The sequence below is a fragment of the Schistocerca americana genome, chromosome 1 (genome assembly GCF_021461395.2).
Source record: "Schistocerca americana isolate TAMUIC-IGC-003095 chromosome 1, iqSchAmer2.1, whole genome shotgun sequence".
Lineage (NCBI taxonomy): Eukaryota > Metazoa > Arthropoda > Insecta > Orthoptera > Acrididae > Schistocerca > Schistocerca americana.
In genome coordinates this window covers 712,878,876-712,895,009 of record NC_060119.1, presented here as the reverse complement: position 1 = coordinate 712,895,009, position 16,134 = coordinate 712,878,876, and the positions used below count along the sequence as shown (strand labels likewise).

At 44.3% G+C, this 16,134-nt stretch overlaps 2 non-coding genes across 2 annotated transcripts; one reads left to right on the top strand and one right to left on the bottom strand.

The window, feature by feature from the left end:
* Positions 1-5,976: 5,976 nt before the first annotated feature.
* On the bottom strand, positions 5,977-6,049 carry Trnaa-agc. Its single transcript has one exon. It is a non-coding gene; the product is annotated as a tRNA-Ala (tRNA).
* A 163-nt stretch (positions 6,050-6,212) lies between these two features.
* On the top strand, positions 6,213-6,285 carry Trnaa-agc. The gene has a single exon. It is a non-coding gene; the product is annotated as a tRNA-Ala (tRNA).
* The last annotated feature ends 9,849 nt before the right edge of the window (positions 6,286-16,134 follow it).

Sequence of the window (16,134 nt, the reverse complement as noted above, 5' to 3'; positions counted from 1 at the left end):
AGGCACTGTCACAGCACAGGCCTACATTGATGTTTTAAGCACCTTCTTGTTTCCCTCTGTTGAAGAGCAATTCCGGGATGGCGATTGCATCTTGCAACACGATCGAGCACCTGTTCATAATGCACGGCCTGCAGCGGAGTGGTTAACGACAATAACATCCCTGTAATGGACTGGCCTGCACGGAGTCCTGACCTGAATCCAATAGAACACCTTTGGGATGTTTTGGAACGCCGACTTCGTGTCAGGCGTCACTGACCGTCATCGATACCTCTCCTCAGTGCAGCTCTCTGTGAAGAATGAGCTGCCATTCCCCAAGAAACCTTCCAGCATCTGATTGAACGTATGCCTGCGAAAGTGGAAGCTGTCATCAAGGCTAAGGGTGGGCCAACACCATATGAATTCAGCATTACCGACGGAGGGTGCCACGAACTTGTAAAGTCATTTTCAGCCAGGTGTCCGGATACTTTTGATCACATAGTGTACCTGTGTTGTGGTATTTGTACAATATGTCACTGCTGCCCTTACAATACGATGATTCTGTCGGGCGTATGTGCTGCGGAAATGTCCAGAACATTGTCTACGTACGTAAGGATGTTGACGTGACTGCTGATAACAGCATCGTTGTACAACTGACGCAGCACATCCAGCTTGTGTGGCAGTTCTCCGAAAGGACCATCCTGCACTCGGAAGGTCGCAATTTGACACCTTTTAGACTCGCTCAGGTGACTATAGGAAACACGTGTGCTTCTCCTTGGCATGGTGTCTGCTTGATTCACTCGTTTGCACCACACTGAGCCTACTGGCTGTGGGCATTCCCTATAAAAGGGTAGACACAGATTGCGCTCTGGCAGCTATACCACCACGCTATCTGTTGGCAGACTGTTGAAATCATTATCAGTACATCTACGATCCCTCAAGTGGCACATGCCGTCATCGGATCAAAATCGACGTCGTCTTTCCACGTGTAATAATCGTTTCCGGCAGTGTATGTGGTATGTGTGCAAGTTAAAAACCGTGTAAAATAAATGTACTAAACCGATTTTATAACAGAGCAGCTTTGCATGTCAAGTCATTGTTAACATCCATACTATCTGTTCAATTGTTTCATGAATTCCTTCACGAGCTGATTCAAGAGCATCAGCCAGTCCGACCAGGGCCGTTCGTCAGCTGTCCCTTCTGACTACGCACCCGCACGGCAACTGTCAACGCAGTCGTCCTCGCTTTACCTGATACTGTCGACCCCTACTTCGTTCGCTCGCAGCCACGCTCTGGTCCGCGAGCCATCGATCAAATAACACTTTTATTATTATTATTATTATTATTATTATTATTATGTACAAGAATTTTCATAACAAGACTTTCAGAGGAACATATGTGTTAAATAGACAAGGATGTATAGTGACTTTACAGATCAATTTACAGTTATAAGAGATGACCTAATTGAACGCTTCCAACACAGACAAATTATTTATGTAAACATTTGAACATATGGAAAATCTGTAAAATATTATGAGATTTTAAACACATTTATACCCTATAAACATGTAACCTGGTACCTGTTAGTAAATCATGTAAAGTTTTATAAAGCGACAACAGCATCAAAGGAATTGTAATGTCTCTCGCTTCGGTTTTTTAATTGGCTCTTTTTACCTGCAATCCGCCCTCGAGTAGGGCAGAGTACTTGAAACGCATTAAATGAGTCAGATAAACCAGTTCAGCTACGAGTACTAAGTTCTCATCAAGTGCTAAAAATTATATCAGTTTTATCATCATCAGCTTACTTGGCATCTTAGCGTTTACTCCAATGGTCTACTCCGATGGTTTACCATGGATGTAGACACTCGAATGGAACAGTTGACAAACATTTTTTATTTCTTGTTCTATAAAATGTGGCTTCTTACTAAAACCTAATACAAAAAACTTACGCTGAGAGACGATTACCCTTGCTGCAGTAGAATGCTCGAAGTGATTACTACGAACGCGATAGCTCCAAGCATTCAAGAGTGGCAATGAAGTGTATCCCTTTTTCTTATCCTCTGAGTCGGTAGTGGTCTATTTTAAAAGACAGATAAAGCACTGATACATACATCTGGTAAAATGTCATCTTGTATAAACCAGTAAACACTTTTGTAATTCCAATGAACATTTAAAAGGGGAGAATTTTACAGAACTGTAACATAATTTAAAACAACGGCGCTGAAAAAAAAGTAGGGGCAGCTTCACTTGTGTTCGCACTTTCTTCTTTTCTTTGTGGTACCGCTCACTGACACAACAGTCGCGACGCTTCGTCTCGTTCTTGTTACCCGCAGCGATAGCAGCGCCCCAAGTGTCAAGCAAGTGACACTTTTGAATATGATATGGATGACCGGGAATACTAACATTTCTATTGATTTGTAACATAGTTTTTACAGTAATGAATGTATGTAGTACCATAAAAATCGACAATAACTAAAAATTCTCACCACATTTATGGTCATTCTGGGAGATACTAAATGGTGCATTACGGGACAGATTCTTTACGATTCTGTTGTAGCGTACACACTCTTACTGAATAATGTCGTTTTCCTTTAATAAAGTGAAATTGCTAGTAAACCTCAGAATACTTGATCTTTTGTAGAAAGAGATTGTGTATATACCCAACAAGGCAGAGTTTTGTTAGCTGCACTTTGAGCCAGATCAGTGAAATGTGGACCGTAGAAAACCTATATGGAATGTAATACTTGCACTATTTAATGTGTCCAATAATAAACCAGAACTGTAGCTTAAGGGAAAACCACACAGACGTGATAATAAACCGTCAAAAGCAATAAAACTGTTTCCCAGGATAGAGGAAACCAATTCCACAATTGGTGCTACATCTGAACCAGAAACGGCAAGAATATTCAATACATTCGCTTTTGAAGCAACAGCAATTAGATTTAAAAAAATATTCGCGTATTGGAAAGTCGAGGAAGTGTAAGAAAGCGAATCATTGGTCCCCGCAAAAAGTTTTTAAGTCTCTACGCAAGGGCTTATGGTAATAACAGACAATAACACAAATACACGTTTCTCATGCATGAAATGTGTTTCTGCTCTCTTGCTTTCCTTAGAATAAGTTGCAAGTATAGACATATTCTAAAGTATCTCTCTATGAATGAGTTATAGCTTATGTCATAGAATAAGTGTGGTTCGGCAGCTTTTTTCATGTATTTCACGATAATTCATGTCTCTTGGTAACTTATTAACGCATGGAACGCGAAAACGTAACAACTATTCCGTTAATTAAGTAGAAAATAATTGAAAACAAACAGTATTCTTACGACGCATCTGACTGACTGCTTTCTCACCGCTAGTACTGCGATGGCGCTCCATCTGTCAAACAGTAACAGCTTTGCACCGGAGAGTATCATGACTGTATGTATTAAACTGTGATGGTAGCTGGCCGCGCGGTTCTGGCGCTGCAGTCTGGAACCGCGAGACCGCTACGGTCGCAGGTTCGAATCCTGCCTCGGGCATGGATGTGTGTGATGTCCTTAGGTTAGTTAGGTTTAACTAGTTCTAAGTTATAGGGGACTAATGACCTCAGCAGTTGAGTCCCATAGTGCTCAGAGCCATTTGAACCATTTTTTTTGTGATGGTAGCTTGTATGGAACAGATTTAAACTGAGTCGAGTGGCTTACAAAATGTCTATTTTCTCGTAATTAGTGGAGTTCATTATTTTACATGGACAATCATACCATGTACTCAATTTATATTGTACCTTTAACTGTGTTTCAGTGAAAGAAAAGGAGAGGCTGGCGGCGCACTGTTCTGAGGCAGACGACCGAACAAATGTTTCAAATGGGTCTGAGCACTATGGGACTCAACTTCTCAGGTCATTAGTCCCCTAGAACTTAGAACTAATTAAACCTAACTAACCTAAGGACATCACAAACATCCATGCCCGAGGCAGGATTCGAACCTGCGACCGTAGCGGTCCCGCGGTTCCAGACTGCAGCGCCTAGAATCGCACGGCCCCTTCGGCCGGCCGACGACCGAACACTATCCGTGTTCTTTCGTTAACGGCTTTACACTGGAAAGTCAGAACTCCTTGACTTATTTCAACCGATCATTTCCCTGGCTGCACGAAACATTTTACTGTGAGAATTACGTGCGTCTAATCGATTACCCCTTTCAAAGAAAGGGACGGAGCGGTCTGTTCACTGGCCTGATGCACATCCAATTAAAAGACAACGTTCAGACAGTGGACCATAATGAAAAATGCTTCAGTTAAAGCAAGTGTAATTTTAATGAGCTGTACAGCAAGGTGCTATCTAAAGAGATTCTCCATCATCAGTGTGAATTGTCTCACGTTGCGAGTGTTGGGTTATGCAAAGTCACATATCTTGTCAGCTACTAATCAATGTCGCCTCGTTGAGAAAAGTCCCAGTGAATATCTCACTGCGAGACGGTTGGTGGCGCCATGAAAGTATGATACACGTGCTATTTTTATTATCGAGTCAGCGCACGTGGAAGGACACTACACTGAAACGCCGAAGAAACTGGTATAGGCATGCGTATACAAACAGAGATAAACAGGCAGAATATGGCGCTGCGCTAGGCAACGCCTATGTAAGACAACAAGTGTCTGGTCCCGGCGGAGATTCGAGTCCTCCTTCGAGCATGGGTGTGTGTGTTTGTCCTTAGGATAATTTAGGTTAGGTAGTGTGTAAGCTTAGGGATGATGATCTTAGCATTTAAGTCCCATAAGATTTCACACACATTTGAACATCTGAACAAGTGTCTGGCCCTTCCGCAAATTGCTTCAGATTTCAATGATGGACCATCAACATGTATCAGCATGCGAACCATGCAACGAAACATCATCGATATGGGCTTTCGGCACCGAAGGCCCACTCGTGTATCCTTGACAACTGCACGACAGAAAGCTTTACACCTCACCTGGGCCCGTCAACACCGACATTGGACTATTGATGGCTGGAAACATTTTGCCTCGTCAGATTGTATTGAGCGGATGGACGTGAATGGGTAAGGGGACAACCTCACAAATCCACGGACCCTGCATGTCTGCAGGAGACTGTTCAAGCTGGTAGAGGTTCTGTAATGGTGTGGGGCGTATGCAGTTGGAGTGATATGGGACCCCTGATACGTCTAGATACAACTCTGACAGGTAACACGTACGTAAGCACCCTGTCTGAGCACCTGCATTCATTCATCTCCATTGTGCATTCCGACGGACGTAGGCAATTCCAGCAAGCACAATGCGACACCACACACGTCCAGAATTGCTACAGAGTGGCTCCAGGAACACAGTTCTGAGTTTAAACACGTTCGCTGACCACCAAACTCACCAGACATGAATATTATTATGCGTATCTGGGATGCCTTGAAACGTGCTGTCCAGAAGAGATATCCACTCCCCGTACTCATACGAATTTATGGACAGCCCTGCAGGATTCTTGGAGTCAATTCCCTCCAGCACTACTTCAGACATTAGTCGAGTCCATGCCACGTCGCGTTGCGGCACTTCTGCGTGCTCGCGGGGGTTTTACTGCTAACAACACAGTAGTCTCCGCCTCCTTTTACAAATATACTGGCGTCACCTCTCGTGACATTCGGTGGTCAGCTACGCATTAAGTAAGACTAACCGAACTGTTTTGATCAATATATGTCGACTGGAGTCAATAAGAAAGAGCGTAGGGGTTCCAGTACTAGAGAAAGAATTTAAAAGAGCTCTAGAAGACTTGAAATCAAATAAAGCAGAAGGGATAGATAACATTCCATCGGAATTTGTACCTCTTCATCTACATTACTCCGTGATTTATTCAATTTTCAAATTTATACTGACTTTTTGATCACCCAGTGGATTCCAGCATCGCATCGAAACGACAAGATCCTGAAGAAGTAGCAGCGGAAGCCTCATAGAAAAGTTTACTTTTACGGACAGTGCCCACGATAGCTCGCAGCAATGTCATCACGGATAGTAAAATGTAACTCTGGAGGCGCCGGGTATCGATCCCGGTACCTCTCACATGCTAAGCGAGCGCTCTACCATCTGAGCTACGCCCCCAGTTGCATGGAAAACTTCACCGAATGACTTGTATCCCAAGTCTCGCACCCGAACTTTCTCTGCTCCACTTGGAGCCGGTCCAGCCCAAGCATTGTGAAACCGGACTGGCCATTCAGCAGAAGTAACTCCATTTAATAGCACTTCAGCACACTAAATGCTGTTTGGGGGCGTAGCTCAGATGGTAGAGCGCTCGCTTAGCATGTGAGAGGTACCGGGATCGATACCCGGCGCCTCCAGTACTATATTTTTTTGGGCACTATGCACTACAACGGAAAACGAAGCAACTAACGTCTGCAACAGGGAGATGCACGAAAACAAATTGTACAAGACATGTGATATCCACCGGTTCCGTGGGAAGGTACTGAGAACGACGCATGCAGACCTGCCGCCGCGCCATCCTCTGCCAATTCGTCATTGTGATACGCTATGGAGAGGGCACAGCTCAAAGGTCTCCGGGTTACAGGAAGATATTCTAGTTCATTACAGTCTCAAAGATTCGTTAATTCGTACTGACTGCTCCTTGGATTTGGACACATCGTCAGCATACGCTTGGGGATGCATCCATATTGCCTGGAAACCAGCGTGTACATGATGACAACAATGTTTTTGATCTCTCACTAGATGAACTGAAGGTGTTAAATTAGACTGATTGAAACTCAATTCTGATCAAAGAGATTCATCCAGTGCTTTCTTGGTCTGTCCAGTGGCCTCCTTTAATCGGAAACAGAATTCAGGCTCGGCATTTCTTAATAGATTCACTGATACCATTTCATGTCGTCGCTTTTCACTGATTTCATCCTCATTGGTCCCACCATTTTCAGTGACTGTGTATCTATGTTAACTGTAGTCGAACTCGCCATTGCGCTCATTACGTATCTGGTACCAGACCAAGGATTTCGCTCGGGAAGAGAGCAAGCAGTTGCCTGGGACGACAGTAACATCGATTCTCAGCTTGGTTTGGAGGATCACTGTGATACCAGTTTGGCGCGGTGAGTCGTCTATCAACAGCGGTCTTAGGTGCATGTATTCCGTAATAATTTTGTTTCCTCGGCTTTCAAAAAACTGTGGCTGTAGTAACCAACTTGCAGCGAATTGATCCGAGATAGCTCGCAGGTAATCCACATTTGATTCAATTACAAGAAGATATTCTAGTTCATTTAAGTCTCAAGGATTCGTTAATTCGTACTAGTTTCTCTTTGGATTTTGATACATCGTCTGCATTGCCTTGGGGATGTCAGTAAATTCAGTTTAAACTCTACTGAAGTATCTATATTGTCTGGAAACCGGCGTGTACCATGATGACGACAATGCTGCGTAACTGGCGTCCACCTTGATCACCCTACGATGACAAATACTACTTATGTAATAAAATGAACACCTACAGCCGTCCTTTCGATGTCATTTACTACATGGCTACCAATTGCGGTGCTTCAGTATACCATCTTGAGGCCTTAACTGACGCTGAAAGGGTTAACTCCAATCGTATACACCATTCCATCAACGGCCACCATCTATGAACTGGATTTCGCAGCCGGCCGGTGTGGCCGTGCGGTTCTAGGCGCTTCAGTCTGGAACCGCGTGACCGCTACGATCGCAGGTTCGAATCCTGCCTCGGACATGGATGTGTGTGATGTTAGCTAACTTAGGTCTATTTAAAAAAAAACGCAGTTGATATCCGTTTGACCTATGGCAGCGCCATCTGGCGGGCCAACCATAGCGCCATCTAGTTTCCCCCTTCAAGCTAGACAAGTTTCGTTCTTTGTAGTTTTTTCGTTTGACGCTTATTTCGTGAGCTATTTGGCCCGGTCACTATCAATGGATCATCCTGTATGGGACTACGAGGGAAAGCACAGAAAAACAGGATAGAGGCCATAAACCAGATATGAATTGGAAACAAGAGTGGAAAAACTTGAACGAAAGCGCACTTCACACGAAGATAGAATCCATCTGATACAAAGTTACAAACGAGACAATACTGTCCAACTGCAATTAAGTTAAGGCCGTCGGAGAAATGCCACACGTGCGATTAGAGGGACACGCTACAGCACCGTTTCCAATGCGGCAACGCAGCAACAATATGGGATACCTGCAAAGAAATGGTAGCGCTAATAAACAGAACGGTACCAGCAAACATAACACGCGAGCTTCTGACGGCATCAGACATAAAACCCTTTCCGAGACAAAACAACAACTTCATGGATCCCAGGCCAAATAGTCCACTCAATTATAGACCTCAAACACAAAGACAAAATTGGATATCTCACATACCTATGGGAAGAAAATAGAAAGGCCATGGTGTCCAAAAGCTACCGAACAGAATTCATGAATTTTCTACGGATAGCCCTGGAGCCGGCCAGCCGCAGACCGCAGCCGCCACCCCCGCCTCCAGCCACGCCCCGTCAACCGCTCTCCGCTCGCGTCTCAGCAACAGTGCCCTAGTGAAGTGCACAAAAGTAATCAATGTTCCCCGGTGATTGTGCATACAAAAGTGATACACAGTGATTTCTCCCCACAGCAGTGCTAATCTTAAATCTGTGCCACTCACTCTCTCCCATTAAACTTGATTCGACGAAACTCAAAATCGTGCCGAACCCATCTACCCCTGTAGTCCTTCACATTTAATTTCATCCCTTCTTGTGTATATTAGTGCTCTCGTATTTAAATTCCTTCCCTTTTCTGATTTTTTTGTGACATTAATATGTGTTGTGTTTCTTCGCTCCAAGCCTCTCGTGTAACCTTTGCTAAAACTAATACCCTTTCTTTGTAATAATTTGTACAGTATATTTGCCACTGTTGTTACTGTACTCGTATTTACTGCCACGCCTGAAAATTAACGAAATTGCCATTGATTGTAGCGAACTGTGTACCTAAACCAGAATACAAGCAAATAACTCTGAGGAACGATGCCATGAACTCTTGACATGAAGCCAAACAACGAAATCAAAATATGAAAGGAAAATTTAACACTTGGAAAAAATTGAAACAAAAGACGAAATTTATAAATGTTATACCTCACTGTCATCTTTGTACATCGTTACAAGTATGATATTGTTAAAAAGAAAGTTTCGATTCCCGTCGGGGTGAGGGATTTTCACCTGCCCCGAGATGACTGGGTGTTGTTGTGTCGTCTTCATCATCATCATTCATCCCCATTACTGTCGGGGGAAGGCAACGGCTAACCACCTCCATTAGGACCTTGCCTAGTACGGTAGTGCGGGTCTCCCGCATCGTTCCACTACGCTCTGTCAAGAAGCATGGGACTTCATTTCTATTTCCAGCTGCAACAGAAATATTTTTTCTCAATGGTAACCTCATGTATATACATGGGAGTGTTCAATCTTTTCGTCATGCACAAGTATTCCCACCTCTTGGGCACCACAGTAAAAGTATCAGCACGTGAATGTTGCAATGCGCAGCAGGTTGTGATCGCCAGAATTCACGGAAGTTGTTGGTTAGCTGTACTCCATTGTGGAACTGAATATTTTTAGTATTATTTTGCGTGGTAATTATTAAATTATCAGTTTATTTATAACGACAGTGAAAATTTCAAAATTAGTTATTTTAGGCCATAAAAAGAAGCCAAATGTTCAAAGTATGTATTGAAAATGGGTACAAGAGTTTGTATAAATTATGCATCTAAAATCACTAAAACATCACTTGACAGTACTCCTCCAGAAAAAATCCAAGTCTGAAAGGTCTAAACAAACTGTCAGTCAACGTTCCTGGACGTGATGGTGCTCTCCAGTTTTAGCAAAGTGTCCACGTACCGCAGTGCATTAATCGTGGCGCCGTATTCCAGAAACTCAATGGGCAGGGGGTTGTCAGACGGCATAATTCTGTTGCAGGGTAATTTACGCGTTGATGTTGCTAAGGTTATTTCGACTACTATGCAGAAATTTCTCTGGGAAGCTCTTGCACATCCTTAACACATTCCCAACCCCCCCTCCCCACGGAATTACACGGTTCCGTAGGCTACAGCAAACATTTTTTCATGAAGTCATTAAGCATCTTGTCTCACCATGTGGTAAATGTGTTAACAGTTATGCCGATTACTTTTGAATATTACTGATAGTTGTTTGTGATTTCGCTTCTTCTTTGGTTCAAAAATGGTTCAAATGGCTCTGAGCACTATGGGACTTAACTTCTGAGGTCATCAGTCCCCTGGAACTTAGAACTACTTAAACCTATCTAACCTAAGGACATCACACACATCCATGCTCGAGGCAGGATTCGAACCTGTGACGGTAGCAGCAGCGCGGTTCCAGACTGTAGCGCCTAGAACCGCTCGGCCACGTCGGCCGCCTCTTCTTTGGTTCGTCATCTTTTGTGTGAATCTGGTTTAGCACTTGACAACGTTTACACGTGCTTCCCCTAATAGGATCTTACTCCGAAGGGACAGTCACAAAAATACGAAACGGATCACTTTCACGACGGACAAGGCGTGTAGCTTCTCGATTAAACAAAACATATTGGTCTAAAGTACTTAAGGTGAGACACGAAATTGCATAGGAGGCATGGGACCATTATGTAAACCTGAATTTTTATTCACTGCTGAGTATATCGCTAAAATAACTATTCACTTTGCTGTTCAGATGCTAATTTATTGAACTTAACTCAAGTTCCGATACTGATAAATGCTACACATGACTGCATGTTCTCTATGAAGACTTTGTTCTTATTTCTGATATTTCTGGTGATGGGCAGAGCCCGACACTCGTCGATAAATCACTTCTAAACAGAAAAGTTAATAGTTATTTTAGCGACCTATTCAGCAGTGGATAAAAATTTAAGCTCCAAAATACGTTAATTTTCGCATATTCTTAGTTGGCTTACAGGTGTATGTAAAGTGGTGACTGGATCATTCTCAACGAAATTACCCCGTTGATATTCAGCGACGAAGATCTCTGATTCTTTATACAATATCTGTAAGAATCTACATCATCTAGTCGAAATGCAGCCGAAATCGATATGTGTAATACCCACAGGAAAAAAATTGATACCAACGAAAACCAATAATACAACTGAAGGAAGATATAATTTGGGAGTGAACAGCACTGTTCAGAAATGGAACTTAATCTAAAATGAACCACCACATAAGAGTCGAAATAAATCTGCATTTCATATTTTAAACAAATTTGGCGGATGAAACATTTTGCACACTGTGTGATTTGCGTGCACTCAGAAGCGACAGTTTGCTTTCATGTAGATTAATATCAGTTTAGCGAATATCAGCTGCCTCTTATTCTGTGATGTGATAGCACTTTTAATTTCGCATTAATTTAGTTCACTATAAAAGTAAATGCTCCAGACATTTCGCTCCTGCACCGACCGACCGTGTTGCGTCCGCTAACAGGCTTCTTTTCTTTCTGTACGGACACTCGGGTCTGTTCTGATCCGCACTAACGTAATGGAACTCTAAAATAACTTTGTAATTGGTCCGAGTATGAAAAAATTTTGAAAAAAAAAATTGAATCGACTTCTGACGATCCCCAAGGAAGCAGAATAGGATTGTAATGTTCTCTATGTACATAGGTGTTTTGTGGGATAGGATCAGCAGCACTAGAAGATTGTTCGCTAACGATGTTTTTGTCACAGAAATATGTGGAAAGTGTGGTCGTTCGAGGATCGTGAGGAAATAGAGATTGGCTCAGACAAAATTTCCACTCGGTATAAAGTATGACAGCTCTCTCAATTTGGATAAATACATAATAATGCCTACAAGAAAAAGTACGAGAAAGTATCTGATCACAGGGTTAATAGTGAACGTCTTGAGGACTGGACTTAGTATAAGTATTTATGGGTAATACTAAGAAGCGATATGAAACGGGACGATCACACAAAATCAGTATTAGGGATGGTGAATGGAATCCTGACATTTGTTGCAAGGGTTGTGGGAAAATCGAAGGCATATGTAAGGAAAATCATATACGAAGTTCTTATCGACTAGGTACGGCAGTAGAGTGTCCACCCGGTTAGCCGTGCGGTCTAACGCACTCCTTTCTGGATTGGGAAGGAGCGCCTGGTCCCCGGCACGAATCCGCCCGGCGGACTTCTGTCGAGGTCCCGTCAGCCGGCTAGTCTGTGGATGGTTTTTAGGCGGTTCTCCATCTGCCTCGTCGAATGCGGGCTGGTGTCCCTTATTCCGCCCCAGCTATACTACGTCGGCGATTGCTGCACAAACAAGTTCTCCACGTACGCGTACACCACCATTACTCTACCACGCAAACATAGCGTTCAAAATGGCTCTGAGCACTATGGGACTTAACATCTGTGGTTATCAGTACCCTAGAACTTAGAACTACTTAAACCTAACTAACCTAAGGACATCACACACATCCATGCCCGAGCCAGGATTCGAACCTGCGACCGTAGCGGTCACGCGGTTCCAGACTGAAGCGACTAGAACCGCACGGCCACACCGGCCGGCGGAAACATAAGCGTTACACTCGTCTGGAGTGAGACGTTCCCGGGGGGAGGGGGGGGGGCAACGGGGGCCGAACAGCACAATAACCCTGAGAGAGTGGTTCGGGGTGGGACGGCGAAGGAGTAAAGTGGACTGCGGCTGTCGTCGTTGGGTTGTGGACCACTGCGGCTGCGGCGGGGACGGAGCCTCTCCGTCGTTTGTAGGTCCCCGGTTTACATATAATACAATACAATACTGCAATAGACATGGAACTAATTCAGAGACGCGCTGCTAGGATTGTAATACGTTGGTTTATCCCATGCGAGAGTGTAACAGAAATAACTAGGGAACTTAAAAGGAAATCATTGGAATAAAGAAGGCGTACGCGTACTTCTTGCTAAAACCCCTTCCGTAAATTTGGAGACTTGTATTCGGAGAAAACTACAGAATATCTCGGGTAGGGATTACGAGAATAGGATACGAGATATAGGGGAGCGTACACCGGCTTGCAGACAGACATTTTCCCCCGTTCAGTATCCGAGTGGGTCAGGACACAAAAACGTTAATACTGATACCCAGTACCCTCCGCCATGCACTGTATACACTAACGTGAGAAAACTCATGATATCCTTACTAATATCGTGTCGGATCTCCTTAGTTCTGACGTAGTGCGGCAATTCGACGTGGCACGGACCAACACGTAGTTGGAACTCAGCTGCAGAAATACTGAGCCATGGTGTTTTTATAGCCATCCCTAATTGCGAAAGTGTTGCCAGTGCAGTATTTTGTTCACCAACTGACATATTCCATGGGATTCATGACGGTCGGTATGGATGGATAAATCATTCGCTCGAATTGTCGACAATGTTCTTCAAACTACTGTGGGTCGGTGACATGGCGCATTGTCATGCATACAAATTCCATCTTTGTTCAGGAACATAAAGTCCATGAATGGCTGCAAATGGTCTCAAAGTAGCCGAACATCCGGAGGACCCAGTCCATTCCATGTAAACACAGCCCACACCATTATGGAGACACCACCAGCTTGCAAAGTGCTGTGTTGACAATTTCGATCCATAACTTCGTCGGGTCTGCACCACCCTCGAACCCTACCAGCAGCTCTTACCAACGGAAATTGAGACCCATCTGACCGGGCCACGGTTTTGCACTCGTTTAGGGTCCAACCGATATACGGGGTGTTCAGAAAGTCTCTCCGCAGTACCGTATGATTGTTAGCCGCTCGTGCCGTATGCCGCAGTGAATATAGCGAAATGAAACTAAGTGAAATGCAACTTATTAATTTATTGCATATTCATTTTTACTCTAAATTTTCACATTAAATGTTGAAAGTGCCCCCCCCCTCCCCATCCTGTTGTTGAATACACAATTAAATTCGTCTAATCGTGTTTCCAAACACAAGCTCTATCATTTCTTCTGTAACAGAAGCAGTGAAAGTGGATATTGCAGTTTTCAATTCATCGATGGAGTTTGGACGGTTTTTATTGACAGTTGCTTTCGCTGCACCCCAGAAGAAAAAGTCGGGTGGTGTTAGGTCAGGCGATCGTGGAGGCCAAAGTCCCTATGAAATTATGCGATCACCAAAAACATCAGCAAGCAGTGACATTGAAACGCGAGCTATACGCGCGGCTGCACCATCTTGTCAAAAATAACCGTTCAGTTTTTCACTTAACACAGATTCTCCTATGAATGGGTACAGAATATCACTGCAATATCGTTGTGCGTTTATTGTTTCGTTGAAAAATATGGGACCCACAATCCGACGTCTAGAAATTTCAATATAAACTCCCTATTTTTACAGAATGAAGTGGTTCCTCATGAATACACATACGAGAATTTTGCGAGTCATGTACCCGGATAAATGAAACCACGCTTCATCAGTGAAAAACGTTTCATTAAGAATATCTCTTCCATTTTGTTGAACGAAATATTTGATCCATTGACAATAATGCAGTCTCTCGCCATGATCAGTATTTTTCAGATCTTGCACGACTGTCACTTTGTATGGGAAAAGCTCTAATTTCTTCCTTACAGCTGTGTGGGCCGTTCCGTCACTAACATCAAGTTCCTGGGCGAGTTTTCTTACTGACTTGTTCGGACTCATGGACATTTTGTCGGAAATACCGAGTCTGAGGATATTTCCAAAAAGGAATGTCCCATGAGTCTAGCTCCAACCATAATTCCGCGTTCAAAGTCTGTTTATTCCCGTCGTGCGGCCATAATCACGTCGTTCACCTTTTCACATAAACCACCTGAGTACAAATATTAGCCCCCCCCCCCCCCCCCCCAATGCACTGCCCCTTTATATGTTGTGTACGTGGTACCCCCGCGTCCGTATATATGCATGTCTCTATCCCCTGATTTTTATCATCTCAGTGTAGTAGCTTGCGGAGTTGTATATAGATGTGGTACATGTAGATATAGACCCTTCCTAAGATACATGTAGATATAGATCATCCTAAGAGGACCGCAATTGAATTTTTGTGCTACCTTTGCCAAACAGAGTTAGTGATTCGTCTCCAGTGATTGCCAGTAGCTTGTCCCCTCCTCTTGCTAAACGGTCGGCAGATGCGACTGCTGCACCGGAGCCGGCGGCTCAGCGCCAGCCTGGAGCCCTGAGCTCTGTGCTGCGACCCCGGCAAACAGCGAGGCGCCACTCTCAAATGGAGACGGACGCGTCCCCAGCGGCCATACAGAGCTGCAAGCCACGCGCGGACGCCTTAGACCCGCACCTGCGGCTCCACACTCATTACTTACCAAGGCTTTGGCCGAGAGCGAGCCAAGTTCCCAACTTCACAGTTTCAACAGCGACGCCTTCACACAAGAACAAGCAGCAATCGCTCAGTAAAACAAAACTCTTAAATCGGAGACCCATGTTACTCGCATGTCGACTAGCAAATTAACGGCGTTTGACAGCCGTAGAATCCTCATGAAGACGGCAAAGATTCGTTGTACAATGACCGATCCATCCACTACATGCCCAAGAAACTTCCAAGCTACACTGAAGAGCCAAAGAAACTAGTACACCTGCCTCATATAGGTGGGGCCCCTGCGAGCACGCAGAAGTGCCGCAACACGACGTGGCATGGGCTTGACTAATGTCTGAAGTAGTGCTGGAGGGAACTGACACTATGAGTCCTGCAGGGCTGTCCATAAATCCGTAAGAGTACGAGGGGGTGGAGATCTCTTCTGAACAGCACGTTGCAAACCATCCCAGATATGCTCAACAATGTTCATGTCTGCGGGGGTTGGTGGGCAACGGAAGCGTTTAAACTCAGAAATGTGTTCCTGGAGCCAGTCTGTAGCTATTCTCCACGTGTGGGGTGTCACATTGTCCTGCTGGAGTTGCCCAAGTCCGTCAGAATGCACAATGGACATGAATGGATGCAGGTGATCAGACAGGATTACGTACGTGTCACCTGTCAGAGTCGTATCTGGACGTATCTCGGATCTCATGTCACTCCAACTTCACACGCCCCACACCATTACAGACCCTCCACAAGCTCGAACAGTCCCCTGCTGACATGGATTCATGAGGTTGCCTCCATACCCGTACACGTCCATCCGCTCGATACCATTTGAAATGAGACTCGTCCGACCAGGCCACATGTTTCCAGTTGTCAACAGTCCAATGTCGGTGTTGACGGGCCCAGGCGAGGCATAA